We start from the raw sequence: 13125 nt of genomic DNA on the forward strand, positions 1-13125 counted from the left end.
CTGCAATGAAAAATAAAATTATTTGATAAGATCAACGTATCTAAAATAAACACTCCAAGTAAGCAGCAAAATGGCAGTGGGAAATAATCTATATCATCAATGCATTTCCCTGCAAAGCTAACAGTATTCCAAGAGCAAAATGTTCAAATAAGGTTGTTTGAAGTAATATAAAAAAAAAGTTATTGACAAAAGTACCCACATGCAGGTCATACTTAACAGAGAAATATAAGGAGGTAAAGAGGTTCTGTCTAGCTGTGGAGAGAAAGAAGCAAACTCCAAACAGTTACCTACATTTACACATCAAATGTAGTATGAATAGGCTGTCAGTTGCTGTGTGCCCTAACAGTGAAAGAGGCATGCAAACAGCTGATCCTTGTAAACGAAGGCCAGAGTACCATCTATTACAGAAGAGAGAAAAGACTAACAAACAAGTAGAGGAGATTTAAGTTGAAAAGAGAGGGAACATAAATAAAGCCTTTGATTGCTATTGATTGAACTCTGTCATGAGGAAGAGCTCCTGTAAGTGTGAGCAGTATTCTAAACACAGATGGATGAACCATGAAGTATGTTAGATATTTGACCAGAATCCCCATTTTTTTCAAGCACACTTAGCTACCACAGTGATATGGAGTTTCCATGAAAGTCAAAACACCACAAAGAAGTTTTGAGAAAAAATAATAGACTTGGAAGCAATGAATCTGAAATTGATAATGTTATCCTACTGAAATGCTGTCAATGCCCAAAATATGGGAAGTAATTGTGGTAGGGCAAGATTCTCCATGTGCAAGACTGATGTTACAAGGAAATGGAAAAGTGCAGATTACTGGTCAAAAGATAACTCAAAAAGATGATGGAGTATATACTGAACTCAAAAGAACCTTGACAAACACCATAACAGTACTGTAAGATACAAAAGGTATGGGTCGAATTGAACAAAAAAAGCTTATAAAGTATAGGAGAAATACAAAATACTGAAACATTTGAAAGTTATGACAATCAACCCCACACCCTTTGGAAAGATTTTGAAATATTAAGAATAAAACATGAGTCTTCCTGATCTCCCTAACAGAGGAGGACCAAATATGACATAAAAGATCACCAAAAGATCTTGTCTTTAAGAAAACCTGCAAGTGATCAGGGAAAAACACACTCAAGACAAGAAAGAAAGGAACCAGAAGAGTTCTATAAATGAAAGCTATACAATGATAATTGGAAACACTAGAAAAGTCTCCCTTCCTAAGGGTAGTCCGAGACAGGATAGAAAAGTGCTGGTATTGAGGGGTACATGAAACAGACAAATAAGCACAGAAACAAGTTCGGAATCATACTTCTTAGGGATACAAAAGAAATCGCGTAGTCCGCATGCTTCATTCACCACTGAGGTAAAAAGTGCTGTTTGGACCGTGTGTTCAGATAAATTAAGATAGCTTATGGAGTAAGAGGACGAGGGAAGTCATAATGGTCCTATATGTAATGAAATAAAGAGAGCTTAAGAAACTTTATTAGGAGAACCAGTTTTTAAGTTGATTGACTGATTGGACTAAATTCAAGCCGATCAAGTGTCAGGGTCATTACGAATGTCAACATCATGTTAATACACCAACTGAAAAATTTTCAACATCTTCAGGCATTATGGATTATTCTAAGACCACATACATTCACCATGTATGTAGCCCATCCAACTTACTGTATAGTATCATCACTTCAGTACATAAGAGTGCAGACATACTGTCGTAAAAAAACATTAGCGGCAAGAGACCTAGATATAATAGTGGAAGAGGATATAATATTATGTGCACTGTCATATTACAACAAATGTTCTAATGTCTGCACTAGTACTGTGAGTGAGATCAATGAAGTGTCTCATTTAAACAGAAATACTATGGTGAATTAAGTTCTGGAAGTGTTAAAAAATGTGTGGAAGGTGAGAACATTATCTCAGAAGGCAAAAATGGGTAAGTTTGAAGGAATAGTGGTTCCAACATTGTTATATGGCTGCGAGGCATGGGCTATGGATAGGGTTGTGTGGAGGAGGGTGGATGTGCTGGAAATGAGATGATTGAGGACAATATGTGGTGTGAGGTGGTTTGATTGAGTAAGTAATGAAAGGGTAAGAGAGATGTGTGGTAATAAAAAGAGTGGTTGATAGAGCAGAAGAGAGTGTCTTGAAATGGTTTGGTCACATGGAGAGAATGAGTGAGGAAAGACGGACAAAGAGGATATATTTGTCAGAGAAGGAGAGAATGAGGAGAAGTGGAAGACCAAATTGGAGGTGGAAGGATGGAGTGAAAAAGATTTTGAGTGATCGGGGCCTGGACATGCAAGAGGGTGAAAGGAGTGCAAGGAACAGAGTGAATTGGAATAATGTGGTATACCGGGGTCGACGTGCTGTTAATGGATTGAATCAGGGCATGTGAAGCGTCTGGGGTAAACCATGGAAAGTTTTGTGGGGCCTGGATGTGGAAAGGGAGCTGTGGTTTCGGTGCATTATACATGACAGCTAGAGACGGAGAATGAATGAATGTGGCCATTGTTGTCTTTTCCTAGCGCTACCTCGGGCACGTGCGGGGGGGAGTGGGTTGTCATTTCATGTGTGGCGGGGTGGCAATGAGAATGAATAAAGGCAGTAAGTATGAATTATGTACATACATACATACATACATACATATATATATATATATATATATATATATATATATATATATATACATATATTATTCCTGGGGATAGGGGATTAAGAATACTTCCCACGTATTCCCTGCGTGTCGTAGAAGGCGACTAAAAGGGGAGGGAGCGGGGGGCTGGAAATCCTCCTCTCGTTTTTTTTTAATTTTTCCAAAAGAAGGAACAGAGCGGGCCAGGTGAGGATATTCCAAAAAAGGCCCAGTCCTCTGTTCTTAACGCTACCTCGCTGACGCGGGAAATGGCGAATAGTTTAAAAGAAAAAGATATACGTATATATATCTTTTTTTTGCTTTGTCACTGTCTCCCGCGTTTGTGAGGTAGCGCATGGAAACAGACGAAAGAAATGGCCCAACCCACCCCCATACACATGTATATACATACACGTCCACACACGCAAATATACATACCCATACATCTCAATGTACACATATATATACACACACAGACACATACATATATACACATGCACACAATTCACACTGTCTGCCTTTATTCATTCCCATCGCCACCTCGCCACACATGGAATAACATCCCCCTTCCCCCTCATGTGTGCGAGGTAGCGCTAGGAAAAGACAACAAAGGCCCCATTCGTTCACACTCAGTCTCTAGCTGTCATGTAATAATGCCCGAAACCACAGCTCCCTTTCCCCATCCAGGCCCCACACAACTTTCCATGGTTTACCCCAGACGCTTCACATGCCCTGATTCAATCCACTGACAGCACGTCGACCCCGGTATACCACATCGATCCAATTCACTCTATTCCTTGCCCGCCCCTCACCCTCCTGCATGTTCAGGCCCCGATCACTCAAAATCCCTTTCACTCCATCCCTCCACCCCCAATTTGGTCTCCCACTTCTCCTCGTTCCCTCCACCTCCGACACATATATCCTCTTGGTCAATCTTTCCTCAACTCATTCTCTCCATGTGCCCAAACCATTTCTAAACACCCTCTTCTGCTCTCTCAACCAAGCTCTTTTTTTTTCAACTTATATATATATATATATATATATATATATATATATATATATATATATATATATATATATATATGATAGAGTTGATAGAGATGCTCTGTGGAAGGTATTAAGAATATATGGTGTGGGAGGAAAGTTGTTAGAAGCAGTGAAAAGTTTTTATCGAGGATGTAAGGCATGTGAACGTGTAGGAAGAGAGGAAAGTGATTGGTTCTCAGTGAATGTAGGTTTGCGGCAGGGGTGTGTGATGTCTCCATGGTTGTTTAAATTTGTTTATGGATGGGGTTGTTAGGGAGGTAAATGCAAGAGTTTTGGAAAGAGGGGCAAGTATGAAGTCTGTTGGGGATGAGAGAGCTTGGGAAGTGAGTCAGTTGTTGTTCGCTGATGATACAGCGCTGGTGGCTGATTCATGTGAGAAACTGCAGAAGCTGGTGACTGAGTTTGGTAAAGTGTGTGGAAGAAGAAAGTTAAGAGTAAATGTGAATAAGAGCAAGGTTATTAGGTACAGTAGGGTTGAGGGTCAAGTCAATTGGGAGGTGAGTTTGAATGGAGAAAAACTGGATGAAGTGAAGTGTTTTAGATATCTGGGAGTGGATCTGGCAGCGGATGGAACCATGGAAGCGGAAGTGGATCATAGGGTGGGGGAGGGGGCGAAAATTCTGGGGGCCTTGAAGAATGTGTGGAAGTCGAGAACATTATCTCGGAAAGCAAAAATGGGTATGTTTGAAGGAATAGTGGTTCCAACAATGTTGTATGGTTGCGAGGCGTGGGCTATGGATAGAGTTGTGCGCAGGAGGATGGATGTGCTGGAAATGAGATGTTTGAGGACAATGTGTGGTGTGAGGTGGTTTGATCGAGTGAGTAACGTAAGGGTAAGAGAGATGTGTGGAAATAAAAAGAGCGTGGTTGAGAGAGCAGAAGAGGGTGTTTTGAAGTGGTTTGGGCACATGGAGAGAATGAGTGAGGAAAGATTGACCAAGAGGATATATGTGTCGGAGGTGGAGGGAACGAGGAGAAGAGGGAGACCAAATTGGAGGTGGAAAGATGGAGTGAAAAAGATTTTGTGTGATCGGGGCCTGAACATGCAGGAGGGTGAAAGGAGGGCAAGGAATAGAGTGAATTGGAGCGATGTGGTATACCGGGGTTGACGTGCTGTCAGTGGATTGAATCAAGGCATGTGAAGCGTCCGGGGTAAACCATGGAAAGCTGTGTAGGTATGTATATTTGCGTGTGTGGACGTATGTATATACATGTGTATGGGGGGGGGGGCCATTTCTTTCGTCTGTTTCCTTGCGCTACCTCGCAAACGCGGGAGACAGCGACAAAGTAAAAAAAAAAAATATATATATATATATATATATATATATATATATATATATATATATATATATATATATATATATCCCTGGGGATAGGGTAGAAAGAATACTTCCCACGTATTCCCTGCGTGTCGTAGAAGGCGACTAAAAGGGAAGGGAGCGGGGGGCTGGAAATCCTCCCCTCTTTTTTTTTTTTTTTCCCAAAGAAGGAACAGAGAAGGGGGCCAGATGAGGATATTCCCTCAAAGGCACAGTCCTCTGTTCTTAACGCTACCTCGCTAGCGCGGGAAATGGCTAATAGTATGAAAAAAAAGGAATATATATATATATAAGTTGAAATGTATGGGTATGTATATGTGCGTGTGGACGTGTATCATCAGTAGGTCCTGGGAAGAAAAAATTGTGCAAATAATGAAGACCAAACAACAGGAAAGGAAAAACGTGTACGAAGCGTGAGGTACAAGACGTTAACACGTTCCGTGGGTCACTACAATTCGTTCTCTCAGGAGCACGGCAGTACGACCTATCTGCATCACGGCGTTAGGAAGACCATCTTTCTTCCAAAAAGAGACAAAGTTTTCCCTTTGAAATGTTCTCCTGGAGATTCAATTATCAGTTCAAGTAAATACATTACCAGAACACATAAAGAAACAGCTTACCCAACTACAGGAAATGTTCTTTATCTGTGTTTTCTGCACTATGAAGTTATAAATAATGTGCAGCTCTTTAAACACTGAACACCAAATCCAATATTCAAAGAGAACCATGGAATATTGATCAGCAGATTAAACTATCATGTATGGAAGATGACGCTTAGGCACCTAGCCCAACCTCCCTGCGGCACCCTTCCCGTTTTCAGGAACTTCCTGAAAGATTCATCACCTACGATCGTCTTTTCAGTAACCTGTAGGATTAACGAAATCTTATGTCCTAGGTGGTAATTAATGTTAATCTCACAGTTCTCTAAGTATTCAAAGATCCTACTAAACGGTAAAAAAAAAAGTTCAGTAATGTTTTCATCCACTTCACAGCAAAGTCAGAAGCTGGTCTATAGAAGGTCAAGACCAGTCTACAGTAATGTCAGAATACAGTGAAGAATAATCATGACCCGGTTCACTAGACACTTGACAATACTAACGCGGGGTATTAATCTTCAGTTCATATTGCTATCAATTGACACCGATAATTCAACTGTCACCTTTATCTGTACTCCATCTCACAATACCTCTCGCGCTCATTACGAATACAAAGGTCATAAATGATAACAGCGAGTGGTACTTCTGTGCCAGCTATTGATAAGAACACAAAGATGATATAAACGTATCTCATGTTTACTCATTCTCACAGTTGATCTATGATAATCCTAGTCGTTCAAATCAAAACTTAATATGTGAAGGATTTAGCCAAAACCAAAAACTGATAAAGAAAAAAAAATCAATATCAAATCTCTATTCCGACAGGCTTGTCTCCCTTTGGTGAGCAAAGTCATATCTAGTTCACCAGGCGAGCCTCAGAGTGGTACGTAAATCAAGAACAGGGTCTCTGTGCGAGAAATTTTGTCAGGGGTACAAAGATTCTTTCGGCTCCCCTTTCCTTCTTCATTAGTCATCCTGTTTTTATCCACTACGATTTTGTGCCATGAAATGTAAGGCCAAAATGGGTATGGAAGATTAGGGCTGGAATAGAGCGCTCTGCTGATTTTCTGCATTTGAGGCCTTATGCTCCTATATTCTCTCCATGATAAATATAAATAAAATAAAAGAGTATTATTTCTATGATGAGTTTCTGTGAATACTTGCTGCCTGTTTGCTCCACCTGCAGCTGTCTTTCATCTTTATCCAAGCCTAAATCCTATAGCGTAGGCCTGAATTATTCTGGGATGATCAAAGGCTACTTCGATAAGTTGCAAGATGAAACGAGTCTAATTCACTTGTGCATAAAGAAAATTTTCAAAATATCTGTTGTATTCACTTACGTATTACAGTTCAATAGTGTTTACTTCATATGTGCGTTGAGAATATTTTAACTATGTAGTTTACACAAAATGTGCAAACATTTTCTGAGATCCCAGGAAATTCTTGGGCCCCCTTATGGACCTCCAGAACGACCCCCCCCCTCTCATTGGTCGTGATCAAATATGCATAATAGGATTAGTTCAGCAACGCTAAAGTGGTTCGACTTCGCAATACCTTGGTTTCATGATGTTGCAACAGCTGTGCGGCTTGTATAACTGATACCTTTCTCCCAGACATTCTCGAAAACCCGATGTTAACAATATCAAACTGGTTCCGTAATTTTCGGCGAGAAAGTCTACGCAGGTGTTGTATACTAGCAAGCTGCGTTTTAAAGTGAAGTCTTGTTTAAACGGCTTCTGCGTTCTTCTGTTAAACGGTAAGAAAAGCTTGTTTTATATGAAACCTGTTTTATGTTAAGATCTTTTACAGTGTCTGAAACTTTTACAAGACTTTGAAGCTACGTTTTTACGGTTCTTTAAAATGATTCTGTCGTATCAGATGTCTGTAATATTGGAACTGCATTTTAATGACCCTTGAAAAACGTAGCATGTTCGAAAACTGCTACAAAACTGGTGCTTTTTAGGATAATGGAACATTATCAGCAGCTGTATCCTTCCTCAATGATGGCGCTGTTGACGATAATATTCATCTGAATTTTCTATTATACGCACTTATGTTTCTCAATCCCTTAAGCATAACCACCTTATTAGGTAAGGTCAAATGCTAGACCATCATACTTGCTTATGGGGTTCACAATAGAATTCGACACATCATAAAACGTCTTTGTTTGCTTCAGTCCAAAACAACGTTGGTTTTACGGTAATCAACGCTCTTCACCAGACGCAGTTACATGGTGATGTCTTTTATTATATATACTTGCCCTTTACTACGATCCGTAAAATGGCGGTGCAGCTCGCGTTGCTAAGCTACGAGAGAGTCTGAGTTGCTATGCGTGCCTCAGTGTTGCCTACACAGCAGTCAATTACTTTTACCCAATGTTCTGAATTCTATTTGCTCACTTGCTTTTTTCTCGTATCTTCACATCACTTCGTTCATTAATAGTAATTCCAACTTTCCGTACAATATTTCTTCGTAATCTTTTCCTGCACTTCTGGGGTACAATAAAATTTCAAATATAAACATAAATACTGGAATGTAACTTCAATCATGTCAACCCAGACAACGACAACAAACCAGCTCTGGCGCTGAACGTCTAAACCCCTTGAACACGACGGTAAGAGCTCTGAGTAAGCTTAGCAGACTTGACTTGTGAGTCAGTGCGCGACAGTGCGACCCTTGAGCAAGACGATTTGCCCCCATGACCTGAACTGACGCTTGAAAGTGAGTGAGAGAGAGAGAGAGAGAGAGAGAGAGAGAGAGAGAGAGAGAGAGAGAGAGAGAGAGAGAGAGAGAGAGAGAAATATTCCTTACTATACTTTCTATGGACAGTCTACAACTCGAACCCTAGAGCAAAACATCCTTTCCTACTACACACTCCAACATCCTTAACATCTCACCCTCAAAATGTAGCAAACATTTCCCCCTCCTTCACCCAACCAACAGAACATTTAAAAGAATCTGGCAAACCATGTATTCATCCCCGTCCTCAAGCACTCACAGCCACTGATGCTTGAGACTTACCCTAGTAGGAACGTTGTCATACTGAGTCTTCGAAGGGCAGGATGCTAACTGACATTATAAACAAGTCACAAACTACTCATAAAAAACAACGTTCAAAAAATATAAAACGACCAAAGAATAATATATATATATATATATATATATATATATATATATATATATATATATATATATATATATATAGGGACAGGCGACTAAACGGGGAGGGAGCGGGGGGCTGGAAATCCTCCCCTCTCGTTTATAATTTTCCAACAGGAGGAACAGAGAAGGGGGCCAAGTGAGGATTTCCCTCAAAGACTCAGTCCTCTGTTCTTAACGCTACCTCGCCAACGCGGGAGATGGCGAATAGTAAAAAAATAAAAAAATAATACATACATACATACATATATATCTTTCTTTCTTTTAAACTATCCGCCATTTCCCGCGTTAGCGAGGTAGCGTTAAGAACAGAGGACTGGGCCTTTTTTGGAATATCCTTACCTGGCCCCACTCTGTTCCTTCTTTTGGAAATTTAAAAAAAAAAAAAACGAGAGGGGAGGATTTCCAGCCCCCCGCTCCCTCCCCTTATATATATATATATATATATATATATATATATATATATATATATATATATATATATATATTTTTTTTTTTTTTTTTTCTTTTGTCGCTGTCCCCCGCGTTTGCGACAGCGACAAAGCACATGGAGAGAATGAGTGAGGAAAGATTGACCAAGAGGATATATGTGTCGGAGGTGGAGGGAACGAGAAGTGGGAGACCAAATTGGAGGTGGAAAGATGGAGTGAAAAAGATTTTGTGTGATCGGGGCCTGAACATGCAGGAGGGTGAAAGGAGGGCAAGGAATAGAGTGAATTGGATCGATGTGGTATACCGGGGTTGACGTGCTGTCAGTGGATTGAATCAGGGCATGTGAAGCGTCTGGGGTAAACCATGGAAAGCTGTGTAGGTATGTATATTTGCGTGTGTGGACGTGTATGTATATACATGTGTATGGGGGGGGGGGGGGGTTGGGCCATTTCTTTCGTCTGTTTCCTTGCGCTACCTCGCAAACGCGGGAGACAGCGACAAAGCAAAAAAAAAAAAAAAAAATATATATATACATATATATATATATATATATATATATATATATATATATATATATATATATATATATATATATATACACTTCAATGCAATTTCTCATCGGCCAAGCACTATACTATCAACACATAAGAAGGCTAAGCGCCTAACAACGATTAAAAGTACAGAGAAAATTATGACAATGCACAAGTGTAGCGTTCCTTCCATTACGTAAGGGAGCCACTGACGCCTTCACTGTGCTCCTCGTGGCAGAGGTCAGCTGGACTCAGTATCACAAGGTCGAGCGCTACATTATGAAGGCTGCCAGCCGATAGTAGTATAGCCTTATGACGACACAACACACCCGATCCTCTGGCCAAAACAGTTTTTGCTTCCCTTAAAACCTTTGAACTTGTCTCAGGGATGGTGAACGGAGTAGGTAATGCGAAATAACATTCAATGCCAACAGATTCATGCCCTTGAACACCATTAGGCACCACGCTACTTACGAACCCTTGGTATGCTACCCTAACCCTTGACCCGACCCTCAAAGGTCACGTTCAAAACTCGTACCGTTGTGCCCCAGGGGCGTACCCTCAGGCTCAAACGGATGAACAGGTAAAGATATACACATTATATGTTGGCCTTGGGCGCTGGTAACGGCGCAATACCGACTATACTCGACATAACAGTTATGTTTAAGACGCAGATCCGTGATGACACAAACAAACAACGTGGTCTGCGAACAATACAAAAATAATTAATTGCTATAACTCGGAAACATACCAAAAACTTTTCTCGTCCTGCATGTTAGTTGACCTTAAAACGGGCGCACTGCTACACTCCCTTTTAACTGTTTTCATCTTTGACATTTCGTATCCATCATCACCCTTTAAATAAAGGTTTTCCACAAAGTGGCCGAGTCTCGAGTCAGCCTGGAAGATACAACGGAGCTTCAACATCAAACGCGGCTATTTCTTCTCCCTTGAAGGTGGTTGAGCGCGTTGCCATGGTGATGTTGACGTGTGTGTTAGGAATGTTATGAGCTAAGCGGGATTTAACATTTCCCTAAATCTCTCGTCGTATAATTAACAATTTGTTATCAATCCTCAAGGGTTATAAATGCAATTAATTCAACGGGAAGCAACGGTGGAGTCAGATGATGGTGTGCGGGACCGTACACCCTGGTGTGGAATTTTCATGCTCATGACCAGCTAGGTAATTTCCAAATTGGTGGCTTCTTCCTTCCACCCCCTGGGTCTGACAGCCCACTAGCATCAGTATGATGTCAGAGCTCACACTGACGAGACGGTTAACACGTTTCTCTCTGTCACTTCTGATTCAAAATGGAATATAACCTGTAATCAAACTACAAAGTTCACCTCTTTAGGTTGACGACATGGCCTTTCAAAGAACCGTAAATGGTGGCACCATTTTGAAATAAAAGTTGAACTACCTGATGCAGAAGTATACTATATATATATATATATATATATATATATATATATATATATATATATATATAGAGAGAGAGAGAGAGAGAGAGAGAGAGAGAGAGAGAGAGAGAGAGAGAGAGAGAGAGAGGCGACGGGAATGGATGAAAGCGGCAAGTATGAATATGTACATGTGTATATATGTGTATGTCTGTGTATGTATATGTATGTACACGTTAAAATGTATAGGTATGAATATGTGCGTGTGTGTATACATGTGTATGTGGGTCGGTTGGGCCATTCTTTCGCCTGTTTCCTTGCGCTGCCTAGCTAGCGCGGGAGACAGCGACAAAGTATAATAAAAATATATATGGATATGTTTGAAGAAATAGTGGTTCCAGCAATGTTATATGGTTGCGAGGCGTGGGCTATAGCTAGAGTTGTGCGGAGGAGGGTGGATGTGCTGGAAATGAGATGTTTGAGGACAATATGTGGTGCGAGGTGGTTTGATCGAGCAAGTAATGAAAGGGTAAGAGAGATTTGTGGTAATAAAAAGAGTATGGTTGAGAGAGCAGAAGGTGTTTTGAAATGGTATGGTCACATGGAAAGATTGACCAAGAGGATATATGTGTCAGAGGTGGAGGGAACGAGGAGAAGTGGGAGACCAAATTGGAGGTAGAAAGATGGAGTGAAAAAGATTTTGAGTGATTGGAGCCTGAACATGCAGGAAGGTGAAAGGCGTGCAAGGAATAAAGTGAATTGGAACGATGTGGTATACCGGGGTCGACGTGCTGTCAATGGATTGAACCAGGGCACGTGAAGCGTCTGGGGTAAACCATGGAAAGTTCTGTGGGGCCTGGATGTGGAAAGGGAGCTGTGGTTTCGGTGCATTATTACATGACAGCTAGAGACTGAGTATGAACGAATGGGGTCTTTGGTGTCTTTTCCTAGCGCTACCTCGCACACATAACAAATAGGGGGGAAGGGGTTGTTTTTCCATGTGTGGCGAGGTGGCGATGGGAACAAATAAAGGCAGACAGTATGAATTATGTACATGTGTATATATGTATATGTCTGTGTGTGTATATATATATGTGTACATTGAGATGTATAGGTATGTATATCTGAGTGTGTGGACGTGTATGTATATACATGTGTATGTGGGCGGGTTGGGCCATTCTTTCGTCTGTTTCCTTGCGCTACCTCGCTCGCTACGCGGGAGACAGCGACAAAGCAAAATAAATAAATATATATATATATATATATATATATATATATATATATATATATATATATATATATATATATATATATATATATATATATATATCCCTGGGGATGGGGGAGAAAGAATACTTCCCACGTATTCCCTGCGCATTGTAGAAGGCGACTAAAAGGGAGGGGAGCGGGGGGCTGGAAATCCTCCCCTCTCGTTTTTAATTTTCCAAAAGAAAGAACAGAGAAGGGGGCCAAGTGAGGATATTCCCTCAAAGGCTCAGTCTTCTGTTCTTAACGCTACCTTGCTAACGCAAGAAATGGAGAAAAAAAGTATATATATATATATATATATATATATATATATATATATATATATATATATATATATATATATATATATATATATATATATATAATATCAATGTTTGCACCAAGCCGACTAAATTTTCTAAAAGTTAATTGAAACAAGTAAAACTAACTCAACCAGTTGTTACATATAGCAGTACAACATGGAAGTAAAGTAATAAAAGTGAATGCTTGTAGTCAATTTCCATAGGTTCTTTACCCCTCTGATTGGAAGTCAACGCTTAAGTATATTTCAAGAAAGGCTTAGCGAGCGGACAGATATGCTTTGTGCTGTCGGTTGACAAATAAAAATTATCTATAGAAAAAAATAACCTTCTCAATAGTGCCACAGGAATGTTTTGATTCATATTTCAAAATGTGCTCGTGTAATTTGTGTGTGAGACTGGGTTGGGGTGGGATGTGTACG

General features: G+C 40.3%; 1 protein-coding gene across 1 annotated transcript in view; it reads right to left on the minus strand.

The window, feature by feature from the left end:
• Positions 1-13125, minus strand: part of LOC139763305 (lysoplasmalogenase TMEM86A-like) — a 60938-nt gene that overhangs the window by 23834 nt on the left and 23979 nt on the right. The window lies entirely within an intron of this gene.

Source organism: Panulirus ornatus, chromosome 46 (assembly GCF_036320965.1).
Source record: "Panulirus ornatus isolate Po-2019 chromosome 46, ASM3632096v1, whole genome shotgun sequence".
NCBI lineage: Eukaryota > Metazoa > Arthropoda > Malacostraca > Decapoda > Palinuridae > Panulirus > Panulirus ornatus.